Genomic DNA, 18591 nt, shown 5'->3' with positions numbered 1-18591 from the left:
GTGTTTTTCTAAACATTCTTTTCTGTTTGGAGATCTTTGAATCTATTCCAGTGGCTTATTTTTATATTTAAGTGCTTATGACTATTATTACAATAGCCTCATGGTAGGCTTTGGTATTTGGTAAGGTATGTCTTCAAAAACTGTCTTTTATTTGTTTGAACTTTTATTTTTCAATGTGAACTTTAATATAATTCTATCAACTCCAATATAATTTAGTTTGGAATATATATATATATATATGTGTGTGTATATATATTTGTATATATAATCTTTTCATTAAGAAACATGATCATGTTCTTTTTTTTTTTTTTTTTTTTTTTTTTTGAGACGGAGTCTCGCTCTGTCGCCCAGGCTGGAGTGCAGTGGCCTGATCTCAGCTCACTGCAAGCTCCGCCTCCCGGGTTCACGCCATTCTCCTGCCTCAGCCTGCCGAGTAGCTGGGACTACAGGCTCCCGCCACCTCGCCCGGCTAGTTTTTTGTAGTTTTAGTAGAGACGGGGTTTCACTGTGTTCACCAGGATGGTCTCGATCTCCTGACCTCGTGATCCACCCGTCTCGGCCTCCCAAAGTGCTGGGATTACAGGCTTAAGCCACCGCGCCCGGCCGGTGATCATGTTCTTTAATAAAATTTTACAGCTTTGAAAAATAGATCCTATATATTGCTTTGTGAAATTTCCTCTGATGATTTTTATATTTTTGTTTGCTTATGTAAATTGATTTTTTCTCTCATTTTTAAGATTTGGTGTTTTATTTTAAGTTAGAGGCACATAGCTAATTAGCATACCATTGTGTAATTATCAATATTTTGTATAAGAGTATGTCATTTTCTTCTGTCTTGAAGAATTCACAATTAAATTTAAGAAAAAATAAAAACAGACACACCTCTAGGCAAGCTACACATATAACCTTGTCTGAAAAGCAGAGCTTCCTATCCGGACAGAATAATTCATCAACCCATCAACCAACTGCCAAAAGTTGAAAATAATGAACAAAACATATAGGGAAATAAAGGGAACAACTCCTAACCAATCAGTTCATTGAACTAAATCTTTGAAGTCAATGAGAAGACAAATATCATGCTCAAGAAACTCATCTTATTCAGGATATGGAGTAAGACTTCCACATAAAAATATTAGTTGGGGAAAATAACCCAAATATCCATCCTAAAACTAGCTCTATGTAAGAATCCAAAGAAATGTAGTTATCATTTAGTGTGCTTATTTTCAATGGAGTTTGTGCAGAATATCAATTAGTATAATCATATTGGATGTATACTTTGAATGTTGAAATTCAAACTAAAATTCTTTTGGATATAAAGGCAATCAGATTTGTTATTTTATATTCTTCAATTGAAATAGGCTTTTATAGCAAGTTAGATATATATAGCTTACAATGATGGAATCAATACATATGTTATCATTCTCTTTCAAACTACCATGTCTTCTTTCCCAACTGTTAAAAATTTCGGTGCCAGCAAATTTGTGAAAATGTAATCAAAGACTTTAACCTCTAGCTTTAGCTACATTAAGTAAAAATATTTTTATCTTTATTTTAGCAAATTTTATGATGGGACCCATTTATTTGATCATATACAATAACAAAATATAATGAGCACTGATACTTTTTTGCTCCTTTTAATAAACTTAATCACAAAATGAGTATCTATCATCTTTTTGAGACTTGTCCATGAGTGCTCTATTAGATAGGTGAATTCAATTCAGGATCACTGAACTTTTGTGTTCTTTCTCTAGAAGATAATTTACATAAATTATATAACAGTTTTCAGTAGTTGTGGTTGCCTATGATTTACAAAAATAGATTTCCAATCTTGTTGCATCAGTTTTCAGTAACTTTTCTCAAGAACTTGTAGTGGAACCTGCCGTACCCTCTGTTGACAGCCCAGTCTCACTACTCAATAGATTTTTTTTTAAGGCTGCTTGGGTGAATTCTAATTGCAAACTTCCAAAAAGGCAAGTATTATGGTCTTATACTAGGTGTCTGGCAAAAGAGAATAAAAGTTGAAGACTGGAAGCCAAACATTGAAAACACTTTATTGTAGGCAGATGTCACAGTTTTAAAACACAGCCCCCAAATTCTTTGATACTCCCCCTGTTGAGATGTGGGATCTATGTCTTGTACCACCTCTGGAATTTGGACCCTGTGACTGCTTGACCGATGAAGCATAGTGGAAGTTATGCTGGACTAGTTTCCAGAACTTAAACAAACAAACAAACAAACAAACAAACAAAAGCAACTGACATTTCTACTTCCTCTCTCTTCGCGCACTCAATTTTGGAGCCCTGAGCCACCATGTAAGAAATATTTGGCTGCCTGCTGTGAAGTGACCCCAGAGAGAGGTGCTGGTGGATGTTGGTGTTGTGTGTAGGTGTTCTGGCTGAGCACAGCTGAAGTCCTTGCTGGCAACCAGCATCAACCATCAGACATGTGACTGATGGAGACTTTGAGAAAATTCCAGCCCCCAGCCTTCAAGTCCTTCTAGCTGAGGTCCCAGACATAGCAGAGTAGATACTCCACCATGAAGAACCCTTTCCAGATTCTTGAAGCATAAATTCAGCAAGTCTAATAAAACAGTTATTTTAAATTTCTAAGTTGTGAGGCAATATGTTTCACACAGAATAGTAACTAGAAGAGCAAGTACTCCTAAAACATACCAGCCTCAGTTTCAGTGCCTCAGCACAACAACAGTCATTAAGTTTTAGAGGACTCTGAAGTAGGAGGGGTGGGATGCAGTTTGAAAATAACTTCAGACAATTCAGATATGTCCCTTGCCCAGAAGTATGTTCATCCTTAAACCCCAGTATTTTGAATTGCTCTATTAATACTATAAGTGTCCTTCTTGGTTCATATGCTTAGCAGTTTGTGAAACCTATTTGGATGTTGTGCTGTGAGTGATACTTCTATTTTGGGATTGTCCTAAGTTGCTTTATAAGAGATATACCTTAATGATGCTGAGCCTTGGCCTTGGGATGAAAAAAACATAATTAATAGTATAAATTTATCACCATGATTATCAGACAAGTTTCAGGACAGTTTGTTCCAGCTTGTCAGTATAGGCTATTAGTAACAGCAAGATTTACAGTTTATACCCTGTTCAGGTGTGATGCCAGTGAGCTCCACCATTATGGCAAGTCGCATAACAGTGATGACCTTTTGGATGAGCAGAATATGAGAAGACCCAACCAAGACTTTATTTTGAGCCCCTGTTTTTGAAATGTTCCATGCACATGTTGGATGTCACTGATGCAAGTCAGAAAGTGCATCCAGTATGGCCTTGCAGAAAGAGGACAATTGGAGCCTGCATCAGACCACTCTGGACCCCTTGCTGTAAGATAGCCTTTGGCTGTGGTGCATGTTCTTACTATAATGCTGATGCTATATTTTATCCTTCTCTTTCAGTAAAGTGTAGATTTGTAAGAGCTGTGGTTAAGTCTTGCGAGTCTTCTTTAGTGTCTTTTTTAGTCTACTGCAGGGAAATAAATACTTTATCATTCTAGGGTTGGTAGCTGGGTGTACAAACAAAACAAACAAACACTGAGAACAGGCAGATTAGCAAGAGAAAAGGCATGTAACTTTATTAATTTTTAATATGTCCACAAGGGAGTTGTAGGAAAAAAAGAATACCTCGCAAAACCATGAGATGTGAGAGTTTACATACCATCTTAATAGTGAAAGGGAAGAGAGATGTTGGTTACTTAGGGGAGAATAAATGATTTTTTTAGGAAAGATGAATGGGCCCTTAGAAGAATAGATGGGTGATAATGACAGATTTAGACAACGTTTGTCAGTGTGGTGTCAACTTCTAGTTTCTGCTCCTGTAATAAGAGTCCATCTTCCTAGTTGATGAAACTCCTGGGGAGATGGTTTATGACAATGGAGTTTATTTTGGAGGATTTGTCTTTAGGTAGGCAAAGGGAGTTCAAAGAAAGATTCTCCTTTCATTTGCTGTTTTTCAAAATGCCTCAACCTCAAAATAGTCAATACACCAAAACTTACATTTTGGGTATATTCTGGGGTGCCATCTCATGAACTCTGTCACTGCCATGTTTTGGGGTGGTATATTCGTATTTATAACACTTCTTTAGTATCTAATTGGCATAATTATTGTGGATTTCTTAAGCATATTTTTGTGCTGCTTTGACAATACACCAACACATACACATAACATGCTCACATCATTAGCCACTTTATTGGCTAAGCTACTCCTTTTCTTATCCCATTCTAAGGTGACTTCTACTCTTTACTATTCCTGAAGTTCACTATAGTTTTGACTGGGACCAAGGGATGAAAAGGCTGCTGTCAAGATAAAATATTAAAGTATCTTTTTGAAGTTGAAAAGATAAATACCACAGTTCTGTGTACTGCTAGGAAAATACCCATAGCCCATTGTAGGAAATGACTTTCTTAGTGACAAGGTCAAAGAACATATTTCCAGAGACTCAGAGAGATGTATAGGTGTTTATTCAATATTCCCTCACCACCAGACAGTTCCCCAGTGAAGTTTTCCATTTTAGAGAAAGTTTTCCTGCTTTGGTCATTAAAACAGTGCCAAAGTACTAAAACATACATAGTTGTCTCTTGGTATTCTAGTTATTCTCTTTCTTGCTGTCATTCTCCATCAGTTTGTACTTAGACACAAGCATATGCCTTTTTTTCCAGTGAAATGTCATCTAAAGTAATATAAGTCACTTTTGGATAGAAATAATAGACAGAAAACAATTTTCCCAGTTCCCTCTGCAGGTAATGAAAATACATGAAAAGATGGAATCTCTTTCACCCTGGATTCCTGAGTAACTAGTGAGCATTAGTCCCTAAGTGACAATGCTGGACATATAGAGTAAGCAAGAAATAGATTTTTGTATGTTAAGCCATTAGTGGGTATTTGTTACTGTAGCATAATCCAGCCTAACCTAGCTAATATCTCTATCTTCTGTCTGAACTTCTGAGATATTATACCCTATGTAAATTCTAGGATAAATGATTTGTTCACTGGTTCTTTTATAGAAACTCGTCTTCCAAAGTTTTAAAAAATGTCCTATTTTATTCATGGGTTTGAAACATCTTTACAAATCATGCTTCAGTTGTGTTTTTATATGTGTAACTAGAACAGAATCTTTCCCAAAATCTATGTGTTGAATTGTAAGATTAAAAGGAAACATGTATATTCCTTAAAGGAGCCATTTATTTCTTCTCTTGATTTTCCTGCAATGATGTGGTAACTATGCTTTCAATCAATGCCCTACTTCAGTGGTTACTGGTTACACCCATTTTTGCACAATTGCAAAAGGAATACAAGCAACAATAATTTTGAAATTCATTACAATGCCAGGGTTTATATGCTCTCATTAAGCATTAATTGGTAGTTGATGGCTATTGCTATTTTTAACACCATTAGTTCATAGCAATATAATTAGTAACGCTAAGTACAGGAACCACATTAATAGCATTACTAATTGTAAATCTGGAGATAGAAACACAACATGACTGGTTAATTTCCAGGCAATATCTCATGATAATTAGCTGTAGGACATTTGTACTGAACTAGAAAGGTAAGTAATTTAATTTTTTCTACAATTTTTGGGGGGTTTGCAATGCTAATATCACCCTTTAATATATGGATCTCGTTTCATCTTCTTATGTTAACATTCCTTCCTTTTAGATTCTCTTTTGTTGTATGCTGAGTAATGATTCCGTTTTCTCGCATAAGGAAGATATATAGTAATTTAAAATTTTCGTCATTCCATATCAAGTCTTTAGGACAAAATATCTTAAGTGACTTACTTCTTAGATTATATTGTAATTGATTTCTTATGTTTTGTGTTTGCCCAATGTTTATTTTGATATGTCGACTCTCTTTACTCATTACTCTAGCGGTAGCAAACTGGCCAACTTTATGTCTTTGCTAGTGAAATTTTATAATAGTAGAACTAAGGGAAAATTTTTTCCAACCTCTAATAAGTAAATTAAAAGGAAAACCCCAACAACTAGATATTCTATACTTAAATGCATGCCACTTGACATGTAGTGATCCTTTCTCCAGTCACATTGTATGGGGCTTAACAGTCTGTAGTACTTACTTATATATAGTTCAGTACCTACAAGGGTGGAGAACAATTCTTTAATTGCCAACTTATTTACTTGCTAAAGGACAGGGCTTAGAAAACACTCTCTAATTTTTTTTTTGTTTTCTTTTCTGAAGAATTTTGGTGTAATATGTATGGGGTGATTGAGAACAATGAGACACTCTGCTTACAGTATTGGAGTCATTTTGTAAGAAATTATAAAATAGATGATTTAATTTTTTATTAATCCTTCTAAATTTTTTTTTTTTTCAGTTAAACTGAGAAGCTCTTCAGAGACAATTACGGTAATATGCCATTTCAGGCATATCTTTGTGTTCTGCTTTTGGATTTTTAACGAACTAGATTACATTTGAAAATACCAATTTTCCTCTCCTAGTTTCCCTTGTTATTTTTATATCTGAGCCCATGTGTATCCTGCTGCTTCATTGATAAAGGGGAAAAGAGCCCAAAATGACTATTTCAGTATGTTTAAACTGTGAATGTAGGTAGACTCTGATTTATAATTGGATAAAATTGATAAAAATAAGTTAATTGCTTACTTAATTAGTTTAGAATGTTAACTCAACTTCACATTGTTTGCTTTTGTACAATGAGGGCAAGAAGAAAAAGAAAAACACATGGTTGGTGAAAATCCTTGAAGAGTTTATTTTCCATATTGGCATTTGAGGATTTTGCAAGAGTAGTAGCTTTATTATTCTCTTTCTCAAGTTTCCAACTTGTAACAGAATATGCGTTAACCTGTCAAAATGTGCAATGCTATTATTTAGTTGTAATTAGTTAATGATTGTGTCGTTTCTTTTGGCAAGGCATTCCTCAACTGATGAAACAGTCTTCTAGTCACTTACAAAATACATATGTAAACAATAGGGAGAGCAGCATTTGGAAGGCACATGATGATTCTTTATTTTCCATCACATTAGCACATTAATATGTGGTGAGTTTAAAGAAGTGGCATGAATAAGTTACTACTCTGTACTGTTGGCAATATTGACGTTTATGGGCAATTTAATTTTAAGTCTATAATATGTGATTTAATACAGTGCTGCTTTTCCAAAGATGGAGTATGAAGGTAATCTTTGTTCCATAAAACACCAAAAGAAAATCAAGTATTTCATCCTTCTGGTGATGGTTAAGGTTAGTAGAAATAGTACTACCGGTTGCTTTACTTTCACCAAGTAATTATTTCCGAAGTAATAAGTAGTAATTAATTAGTGCAGCTAATTCTTACTGAAAAATCTTGTGTAGCTGAGTGAAAGAGGAGCATTTCAACTTAATGATAAAGTTATTAAGATACTTTTCCTTGTGAAAAAATTAAAGGCCTTAAGGTTAAGAAGTTGGTAACATCATTTAATTTATTTTACTTTTGTTTTTGCATTTGGGAACAGAAAGAGTGGCTTTTTTTTTTCTTTGCATGTATCAGATGATAATGCATATCTGAAAAAGCCAAGGCAGGTAACAGAGCACATGACGGCTTACTGTGGGGAGTTTGTATACTCCAAGTGCGGCAATTATCATGCTACCTGCCCCAGACTACATAAGCTTCCAGAAAGTCTGAGGTTTCCAGGATAATATGTGGTCAGTTTTTTTTTTTTTTTTTTTTAAGTTAATACATGTGTGAATCTGTTGTGGGCACAGAGCATATATGTAATGAAGGCAAGTTTTATGTGACCTCAGAAGGATCGGACTGTGAAATGATACAATATTCAGAACTTTAACAGCCATGCACTCTCTGAAGCAGATGCACACAAGCCTACAGTCTCAGAGGGATGCCCTGGGAAATACTGAGAAGACAGTATTTTATTGTTCCAGATCTTTATTTATCTACCAGCAGATGTCCCTATAAGGCAATAATATCTTATACCTAGGCCAGCTGATTACGAAAAATCAGAAACGGAACCGCTCATCATATTTCCAAAGACTAAATGGTATTAAATTCACCATGTACTTCAAAATGTTTCCAGAGATACATAAAATGCAGTGCAGTGCCAAAGTAAATTTAATTTACTTCTGAAAACCACATGGAGCAATTATTTTTTCTAAAAAAAAGAAATTCTAGGAGTTCCCAATCTTTATCAGCACTAAAACCACTTTCTAAAATAGAATAAAATTATTGATTATCTCTGTGCTTTCAGGTACATAAGTATTCATTTAGCTAAAAAATACTCAAAGTGTAAAAAATGACTCTGAATTCAGTAAAATATTCCTTAACCGGGAATATTCTCTTTATACGTTCTAAAGACTAGATGCAAATTAATGTTTCCATGAGACACATTATTCAACTTGCCAACAATTCAAAATGCACATACAGATTTAGAGACTCTGGCAATACCTCTGTAACTTCCCAGAGGTCTGTATATAAAAGTTGTAAACCAAAAGTGTCCTCTATTCTACCATTTTATTCAGTGATATGCCGCTCCTTGATGGATGAAAAACAAGGTCGAGAAAACTTGTCGTAAATAATAAATACTGTCTTACAAAGTAACTTCTTCATTGAGAAAACATACTGAAATACAAAGTCATTATCAATACTCATTAGCATTTCTATTTTGAGAATTAAGTGGGTTCATTTGTTTGTCTCCATTTTTGAGAGGCAATTGCTCTAGAGGCCAGAAAATTAAGCTAGATGCAATAAAATTTACGGATTTTAAAACTAAACAAACAAAAATTTCTAACTATCTTTGCCACTTTCTAGCAGTGTGTTAGGGCAGGTTATTCAACATCTGGCTTATGTGTCTTCATTTGAGAATAACAGTAGAAATCTCATGGAATTAATACCACATTAAATAAAATGATTTATGGACATACTGGCACGTTATAGGGATTCTAAAAATGTCTGTCCCTTTACTTAGCATTTCTCAGTCAGTTCTTTTACATTTTATGATCTCGGTGAGTATAGTTGACTTATTTTCCGGAGAAGTTGCAGTTAATTCCTGGTTATTAGAATTCGAGAATGGGTCATGATCATGGAAGAGGCAAAATTGGTGCTGGACCTAGAAGCATTTTTTCAGGCAAAAAAACTTTTTCAAAAAAATGTTCAAATAGTAGAGATACTTTACAAAACAAGAGTTAGACTAAGCAGCGAATGTTCTATTGCTGAGCTTCTCAATCTCCATGGAATTCATAGACCCTAGGCTTCTTCTCTAGTGCTCAAAACTCAGCCAATGTTGCAAGTCCTAGATCTACATAGTGTATGTTCATGGACAATCTATTTCCCTCAATGGCAAGGAATTTAAAAATAATATCTTTATATCAAATGGAGTAGAAAACCAACTTCATGTGTATTTTTGCACGAAAACAGAAGTTTTAAAAGCCCGATTGACATTGAAAAACCTTAGAATATGCCACCCCAATACGTGCCACTCTGGCATATTGATTATTTTGAATTAAAAGAATTTGAAAAACAGTAGATGCAAAAGCGCATTCTGATCTTACTTCTTTTTTTCTCAAAAGCAGGAAATAAAACTTACATGTGAATGATGTCTTCCCTGCATTTGGAGAAACTAAGACATGTTCATCTCCAGAGATGGGGAGTGGAGACCAAGAGAAATCTATACAAACAAACCTTGTTAAATTAACCTTTATCTTTCTAGTTACTAGTTACTTCTTCACTATTACCTGTCTTAGACCAGATTCCTTTGTCTTGTTACATTTTCATAATTTACTACTCTTTGTTCGACCCTGTATGTAAGTGTTTGGCTCTGTTTCTTTCAGTCTTTAATATATCCTTAGAACCCACATGTACATATAAAATTTTCCTGAATAAAATGTGTATGCTTTTCTTCTCTTCATCTGTTGAGACCAGTTTAATTTTTAGGCCCAGCCAGAAACCCTAACAAGGTAGAGGAGAAATTTTTCCTCCCCTGCTTCATACACTCACTATCTCTACAAGTATAGGCACTTTGGTAGAGATGTTTTAGAAACACACATCACAGAGTCACATGAGAAAGAAGGGGAGCGTTTGGATGAGCACCTTTACAAGAATATTAGAAACTATGGGGTTGTAGTTGAGGAAACACCTCGAGGAGGTGAGTGTCAACCCTGCACATCTCTAAAGAAGACAAGGTCAGGTAGGAGAATCTAGAAGTGGGAATGTGCCTGGCACAGGCTTCCTGGTAGTAAAACACAGGGATTTCTGAAGCTTAGTGTGATGTGAATCAGTGAACAAACTGCTGAACAATGTATCTTCCTTTAATAAAATAATGAATTTCTTGGATATGCTTCTTGAAATGTATCCCATTATGCTTTGTGGGCTTACCATTAGGGAACAGTTCCTTAGGAATAGTTCTAGAATCACCCAAATAATGCTGTTCAAGGACAGTGATTTCTAATTGACCATTTTCATGTAAGATATAATTTAGCTTACTTGGAAAAGCAGTGACTCACCTTGTTTCAGGGAATCTGTGTACCTAGATTGATATATGCCATGGTTTGAATGTCTCCTCCAAAACTAGTGTTGAAATGTAATTGCCATTGTGATGATATTGAGAGATAGGACTGTTACGAGATGATTAGGCCCGGAGAGATGACACAGCATGAAGGCTCTCAACAGATGCAGCACCCTGCTCTTGGACTTTCCAGTCTCTAGAGCTGTGAACTAAATAAACTCTATTGTTTATAAATTGTGCAGTCTGTGGTATTCTTTTACAGCAACACAAAACAGACTACAGCAGTAAGTGTTATGCAATTGTGTGAATCTTTCTGGCGAAATGTTCCTAGTTTTAAGCAGATTCTCAAAGCAGCCCATGACTGCAAAATGGTTGATAATCACAGGTCTAGATTGAAAGAACTATGTATCCTCAATCTCTTTTCCTATTGTTTTATTCTTTTTAAATCACTACTAAATGTTTTAGGAAAAATGGGTGGTAGGTTATGCTCAACAGCTGAATAAGGGCAGAGTCATGCTTTAATAATCATCCCAGAAAGGGGGAGGGAAAAGGCAAAATGTAAGTGAAAATAAAAATGAGAGGTATGAGAAAAACATAAAATGTGAAGCTCTGAGTGTTGAAAAACAAATATGGAAGAGGTTTCCAGGCAAAGATAAGTGTTTGTTGGTGATTGGACAAGAAAGCAATATTCAGCAGAGTGAAGGTGAGAGCATAATAATGAAAGGGAAACAGAGATAGGTTGGTAAAAGAGAATGTGAGTGTGAGTGGCCACAGGATGCTCGTAGGATATAGCATGATAAAGACCATTTTCTCAGGAAGGCTTTCTCATTTCTTTTTAAAGCTCATAATTTACACTAAAAGGTTTATAATAGCAAGTCACATTTTAATATTAGATCTTTCTAGGAAAAAGCTAAGCACAAAGCCACCTTTAACTTTTAGATTCAACAAATTATGTTTCTAAGGATTTTGAAATTAATATCATCCTGCCACTATCACAAACAAGTAAAACTGTAAATAAGAAATAAGATGATAAATGAGGAAAAGAGAGGAAGAAGTGAAAAAGGTTTGTTTTAAACAACAAAAAAAAATGAGAGGGAAAAATTTTTTTTAAAATTTCTTAAAGTCTGTGTACCTAATATTTTCATCTATTTTGTATTATTTATATTAGAAATTAAACTGATCTTTACAAGTGGTTTATCATTAACAGCACAAAATGGATGGATTACAAACTCTGAGCTATGAAGGTGAAATGAGAGAAACGAATTTCAGAGATCAGTCAGTAGATGCTGAAGCAGCCTGCGAGAAAGGATATCCTGGAAGGATGACCATTTATAAGAGAACAGAGCCCCATCACCTTGGGTCCATTTTCATGGTCCTGTGCCTCCTACTTCCCCTCATCTGCCTTATCACCTTGCTAAGGTGAAGGAATGGAGAAAAAGAAATCACCTTTGCAGCTTCCTAACAACCTGAGACTTTGAAATTCCTTTTATTCTTTCTATCTACCCTCAAAAGGGGAAGATACTTAATCAACACTTTTTTTCTTTTTTTCTGGGAATCTTCTGGCTTTCAGGTATTACCAAACATATAATTAAGACATGCTTTACAGCTTGAACCAGCTCAGTTTTTTTTTTTTAACACATACCATTTTTATTTGAAATGGAAAATAAAAATACTAATAAGGGTTTCCTTGTCTAGTCTTGGGACTACACATGAGTTCCCAAGCTGACAGATACTAGATCTCAAATATCTTAGAATTATCTCTTCACATAGATAATGAAAAACTCTGAAGGTTCTATCCATAAGGTTACTGTACTCATTAATTCTAGTCCCCAAATCTTCACAATGAAGGTAGATTCATTGCTTTTACAGTGAGATGGTGATAATTGAGCAAATGTCAAATTTCATTTATAGGACATCTGGAATGATCCAAATCTATTTGAGGGTGTTTCCTCTTACCTTTACCCAAACCACAATGTATAAATTGAACCTTGGTTCTGAGAGTGAGCAGTTTTCTTGGAAGTATGACTGGAGAGCAGGAGAGGCAGCCTTGTGCTGTATAATGGACCCTGGAAGATAGCATAATTCACAAGGAGGTAAATTGTTTTGTGATTCAATTTCTAACTGCTTGTTCAACATGTCTACCTTGATGTCCACAAGCCTTTGAATTCTGTATGTCCCAACCAAAGGTATCCTCTTTCTCTGTTCTTCACTGCATTACCCTCTTCTAAGTTACTCAGGATCCAAACCTGAGTATATCTGGCAAATATATATTTGTCTCTCTCTCCCACATGTCTAATCAGTAACCATGGTTTCTTTCGCTTCCACAATATTTTTAAGATATATGTTCCTTTTCACCAATGCCTTTGCTTTTGTTCAGGTCCTCATTTCCTCTGGTTTGAGTTTTGCCACTGGTTTCCCAACCAATAGTCTCCTTCCCCCAATGTACCTAATTAACCCAGTTTTCTGGAAGTACTACTTTGATCATAAACCTTCACTTATACTCCTTCCTCCAGGAAGTGGAGCTTGATTCATCTCTCCATACCACCCCTTCAACACGCATACAGCCAACCCTTGACTAGATTTAAAGACATTTCTAATGAACAGAGTATGAGAATGGAAAAATAGTAACCTAACAGAGGAGTGATCTGGTGGACACTGCCTTAATCAAATGATGGAGGTTAATACCACCAGTGATGTTATGTTGGTATCATGTACTCTCTAATAAGATATGAGAAAGGGGCACTTTGCCTCTATGGCACTCGTTTCCAAAACAAATACCTCAGTCTAAAAAAGAGGAAAATCTACATTGAGGACACGCTTCAAAGTTCTCAAAGTTTTGAAAAACTGAGAAACTGCCACAGGCCAGAGGAGACTAAGGAGGCATGACGATTAAAAGTGTTATAGAATCCTGTAATGGACTCAGAAATATAAAAAATACATTAGTAATTTGCCAGTGTTAATTTTCTGGTTTTGATATGTGTGCCATGATTATTATATAAAACGTTAACAATAAGGGCAAATGAGTCAAGGTATATGAGAACTCAGTAGTGTCATCCAAACTGATTCCAATGTAAAAACAAAAGTTTATTTTAAAAATCTCTGGTTCTTCATTATCGAATATAGTTGTCTATAAGAACTACTATAAAAACTTTTTTAAAACATATATTTCAGGGCTATATCATTGGAGATACTGATTCTGTTGGCCTGGACAGGGTTCAAGAATCTGTACGTTTTAAAGACACTCTTCAAAAAGATTCTGACATGCTGCTAGGTTTGGGAGTAACAGTTCTACAGAATTAAACAAAGTAGATTGATATCCCACACTATCCCAGGAATCTGTGGGCAACTTGAGCCATTAAGCACTCACATTCTTCCCTCACAACCAGAAAATACTTTCATCTTTGCTTAGCTCACAGGGCTTTCCGGAAGTCTTAGATTTTGCTTCATGCGTTACTCACCCATTATCTTTACTCTCCCTCTCTCTCTCTCTCTCTCTTTTTTTTCTGTTTCTCTGGAAGGAAACACAAGATGAGGTATATAGATTTTCAAATAGTGAATTTCCAGCTCATTCTAAACTTATTTTTTCATAGTGAGAAACCAGTATATCTAATGAGACAGCAGCCTAGGTTAAACAGACCAGATGTTTGAAAAAAAAATTTTATTTACTCCCAGTTTGTGGGTTCCTCAAAGTACTGGTAAGTGTTGTCCATCTCATGTGTTTTAATAAATAGATAAGAACCTAAGTAAGCTGATCTTTAAAAATAGAAGGTGCTCTTGACTTAAGACAATCTGTAGTCCCTTAATAAGTTAAATAGTGCTTTTTTTAAAATTAAAATATGTAGATCTTTCCACATATTTTATGTGATTCAATCCTCATAATAGTCCTGTGAAGTAGGTAGTTTTCAACTCCACAAATGAGAAAATTTGGTCACAGAGAGGTTAATTAATTTTTTCCAAGGTCATACAGCTAGTAAGTGGTGAGGCCAGGTTTACATTTCGAGATGTTGACACTGAGGGACTACATTCTGATCCACTGTGATGTACTGCTTCCCTATAGAAATATGTTTGGCACAACTTTAAAGTAGTGAAAAGAATTTGTTACTCCAGCTGGGTCCAGACTACTCTAAACACTAAAATGGTAAAATTGGTGTGCATAGCTGTATACCACTTGCGCAAGTTAACTTTAGATTTCTAACATATTTTTTCATCGTTTAAAAGTTCTCATAAAGTATGGCCAATGTTGCGTGTGTGTGTGTGTGTGTGTGTGTGTGTGTGTGTAGTGAGTGATTTTTCTGTCAAGGCTCTTTGGTATGCTATATTTGATTCTTATATAGAAGGCAGCTAGTTTCGAGATTCTCCAAGGATAAGAAGATCTGGGATCCAAGACAGTATGCTATGAATGTTAGGTGTCTGGAGGTAGGGAGTAACATTTTAAAAAGCAACAACTTCTTTTTAAAGGGTCAAGAAAGTCAGATAGAAATCATCACAGGCTGACGTCAACTAACTCTCTAACCCCAGGCCTCTACAAAACTAACTACACTAACCTCAGGTCTCTACAAAATGACTGGGTATTTTTGCTTGCAATGTGTTCTCATTGAATTTCACAAAACAAATAAATAAAAGAAGCCTCTGTTGTCACTTCTGAAAAACTCCAGTCTATTACAATGAAGAGAGAGCACCTGTTTAAAAATATTCTGGGTGATAAATCACAGAAGGTTGCATTAATCAAGGCAGCCTAAAGCTGATAAGTGCAATTATGGATTTGTCACCCTAGGGAAATATCTTGATCAAGGCTTCTCAAACCCCAGCATAAACATCCCTGCAAACCTCAAATTCTTGCCCAAAGACGGCTGCACCTAATTTGGGGACTTAGCACATCTTATCCTTAGGGTATTGAAAGCCTTCTGGCAGAGCCTTATCCAATATCCACAGTAATGAAACCTTGTTCTGGTGAGATCTATTAATGATATAATGATGGAGTACCCCTACTACCAATTGGCAGCAGTCTTCACACATCACAAGCGAAGAGAAACAAAAACAAAAACAAAACTTGGGTCCTGTCTTCTCCTATTTTCATATATTACAGGAATTTTACATGAATTAATGGATAGAAACTAGCTGGATCTCACTATTCAAAGAGATGTCTACACTTACCTTAGATGATTGTTTTTAAATGTTATAAAATAGAATTTTAAGGCAATATCATAATTCAAAAAAGTATGAAAAATATATTTAAGATCAAAATGTGAAATATTAAGCAATCGCTGTTGCATATTATTTTTACATTGTGCATTTTTCATTGGTAGTTGGTATCAGTTATTGTGTGTGGTATTGTCAACAAATATTTTCTTTTTTTTCTATATAAACAAACTTTGGAAATTCTGTTTGGATGCTGAAATATTCAGAGCTTCTAAATTCTGGTGTTAATGATCTAATTTCATTTTAAGGGCTATGTCTGCCCCCTTCCACCAAAGTTTATTCTGCACATTGCAGGCTACACTGTTTTCATTCCTTCTGATATGAAACCACACATCATCAACTGCTTCTCCCATAGTTTGGTCTTGTCATAATAGACCTCATAGATCTGACATGGTAATGTTGATTAACACTTTTTGTGTACATCCCATATCGTCCTATTACTTTCTAATAACTGATAAGTCCCTTTGGGATAGGAATTACCACGCTCTTTTATTTTCAAAGTTCTTATTCCATCTTATACTCAATTTACATTTGATAAGCAATACAGTTTTTTAAAAAACTGGTGCCACTGTGCTTCTTGGATAATGTGGAATTCTAAATTATAAGATGTAAAGTTTCCAGGAAGGGATGCCAGTGTAGGAGAGAAAACATTTCTTTCCTCACCCATCGCTAGGTTCATGGCTGAGACCCCTATTATAAAGGACAGATATGAAAAGCATACAAATATATTTAATATCAGTTTATGTGACATAGGAGACATCAGAAATGAAGACCCAAAGAAACAGAGAAAAGGTATATTTTTATGCTCAGGTTTGATGAAGAGCTGGCAGTTGTGTAGATGTGTGGACAAAAGGGAGTGTGATCTAATGGTAATACACTGGGAGTAACAAAAGTCTGTCCAGATTCTTGGCGTCTCTGTATGACATTTCTCTTATCCAGGTATCAGGAAGGACACTTGTCATAAGAGAGTCTTTGGAGAGAAAGGAGGGAAAAGATCAGAAAGCGACCTTCTAGGTTTTCTGGCTTGCTTCGGGGGTGAAAGGTGAGGGGAAGATGAGAGCGGCCTTCCTACTTCTGCTGTTTTCTCAATTTCCGAGGTATCATATTTCGGGGGTGGGTAGTGTTTTCCTGCATCCTCATCACCAGAATGTTTATGAATTTAACGTACAACAAAGGTTAACATTTCAGTTAAGCAGGAAAGGATGATGAATTTAATAAATGATAGCAGCAAATTGTTATCTATCTAGAAAAAATTCTATATAATTCTGAAATGCTAGGTTAAATTAAGTATCTAAATAGAAAACTATAAGGCAACAATAATCTCAGAGGACATGCAAGTGATAATATTGACAATATAGGATCAGGAGAAACTTTTAACCAAGGCAGAAGATCCAAACACTTTTAAAAGGAAAGATAGACTTACTTGACTAAATTTAATTTAAAACTTTGGCCAGAGACCCGAAATAATAAATAAATGATAGGCTTTTGTAATAAAACAAAAACAAACAGTTCCACGTATCTTTATTGAACAAAGGGTTCCAAACCATATTTAAAAACTTACAAAATAAGAAAGTAAACAATTTCATAGAAAATAAGCAAAAACTAAATCCATGTGAATAAACTCTGTCAAAAATGTCCAAATGTTATAGTAGCAAGGGATATTTAAATTAAAGTAACAGTGCTGTATCATTTTATTCCCATCAAAACTTAACTAGTGCTGCCAGGAATATTTAGAGAAAAGGATATTCTTCACAATTGTTATCTGGTAATGTGAATAATTGCATCCTTCCTGTAAAATATTTGATAACACTGGTTAAAATCAAGACTACATATACTATATTCCAGGTATGTAACTCCTGGGAATCTCTTTCATAGAAATAAAAACATCAGCAAATAAAAATATACGTACATGAATTTTATTGCTGCATTGGTAAGTATAATAAAAACACTAAAAATAATGACTCAGAGAGTATACTAGTTGACGTAGAGGGCTTCGCCCTAAATATTATTATTAATTTTTTATTATTATTTTGTTTTGTTTGGAGACAGGATCTCTCTCTGTCATCAGGTTGGAGTGCAGTGGTGCAATCATGCTCACTGCAGCCTCAGTCTTCTGGACTCAAGTGATACCCCCACCTCAGCCTCCTGCATATGTGCGGGTGCCACCAGGCCTGTCTAATTTTTATTTTTTCATAGAAACAGTCACGCTATGTTGCTTAGGCTGATCTCAAACTTCTGCCCTCAAGCCATCCTCTCACCTAATCTTCCCAAAGTGCTGAGATTACAGGCATCAGCCACCATGCCCAATCATGTCCTAGGTATTATTGATTAAAAAATGTAGAATGAAGAAAAGTAGGCATGATATGAACTAATATTTACAAAAGAAGAACATAACTTCTTATATTTATAGATATTATAAGTAATGTTGGATATGAATATTCATATATGTATGTTTCATATAATGATATAAATATGAAAAGCTATAAATAGATATGTAGTAGATTATTTACATGGGCATTGTTCCCTGGGGAGAAGATGAGAAGGAAAACAGAGGAATATAAAAAAAAATGTTGTACCTCGAAAACCAACAACAAATGTCCAAATGTAGGGTGAATGTGGAGGAAGTTCCTAGGTGAAGATGAGTGTCTGGTAGTGGCTGATGAGAAGGGGGATTCCATTTATATAATTATGTAAAATTATGTATACATGCATATTTATAGAGTTTTTTAAATGTAATGAAATATAGTGAATTTGGTCATTCTGTAAAATGTCTCAGCGGTGTCTTCATTAAATCACCAGTGGTTTCATTAACTGGTCACTCTAGCTCATTAGTCCATCCTTCTCCTGAGTAGAAATAAAAGAAAGCTAAAGAGTTTAGCCTAATCATTTTGATCTTTTTAATGCAA

General features: G+C 35.1%; 2 long non-coding RNA genes across 9 annotated transcripts in view; one reads left to right on the top strand and one right to left on the bottom strand.

Moving 5' to 3' along the window:
- The window catches only part of LOC114676273 (uncharacterized), a 123753-nt gene that overhangs the window by 31888 nt on the left and 73274 nt on the right, over positions 1–18591 (bottom strand). The window contains exon 4 of the long non-coding RNA XR_003727150.2: positions 12443–12552. This is a non-coding gene — a long non-coding RNA (uncharacterized LOC114676273). The remainder of the gene's footprint in view (positions 1–12442; positions 12553–18591) is intronic.
- The window catches only part of LOC106997085 (uncharacterized), a 219838-nt gene that overhangs the window by 156045 nt on the left and 45202 nt on the right, over positions 1–18591 (top strand). For 5 of the 8 annotated variants that reach the window (XR_013414522.1, XR_013414520.1, XR_013414525.1 and 2 more), the window contains one exon: positions 6354–9887. This is a non-coding gene — a long non-coding RNA (uncharacterized LOC106997085). Of the gene's footprint in view, positions 1–6353; positions 9888–18591 lie in introns of those variants that run through there. The other 3 variants (XR_013414527.1, XR_013414526.1, XR_013414523.1) reach the window with 2 other exon arrangements.

Source organism: Macaca mulatta, chromosome 2, assembly GCF_049350105.2.
Source record: "Macaca mulatta isolate MMU2019108-1 chromosome 2, T2T-MMU8v2.0, whole genome shotgun sequence".
Classification (NCBI taxonomy): domain Eukaryota; kingdom Metazoa; phylum Chordata; class Mammalia; order Primates; family Cercopithecidae; genus Macaca; species Macaca mulatta.
Note: the sequence above shows the minus strand (reverse complement) of the source record. Positions and strands in the feature narration are given on the sequence as shown.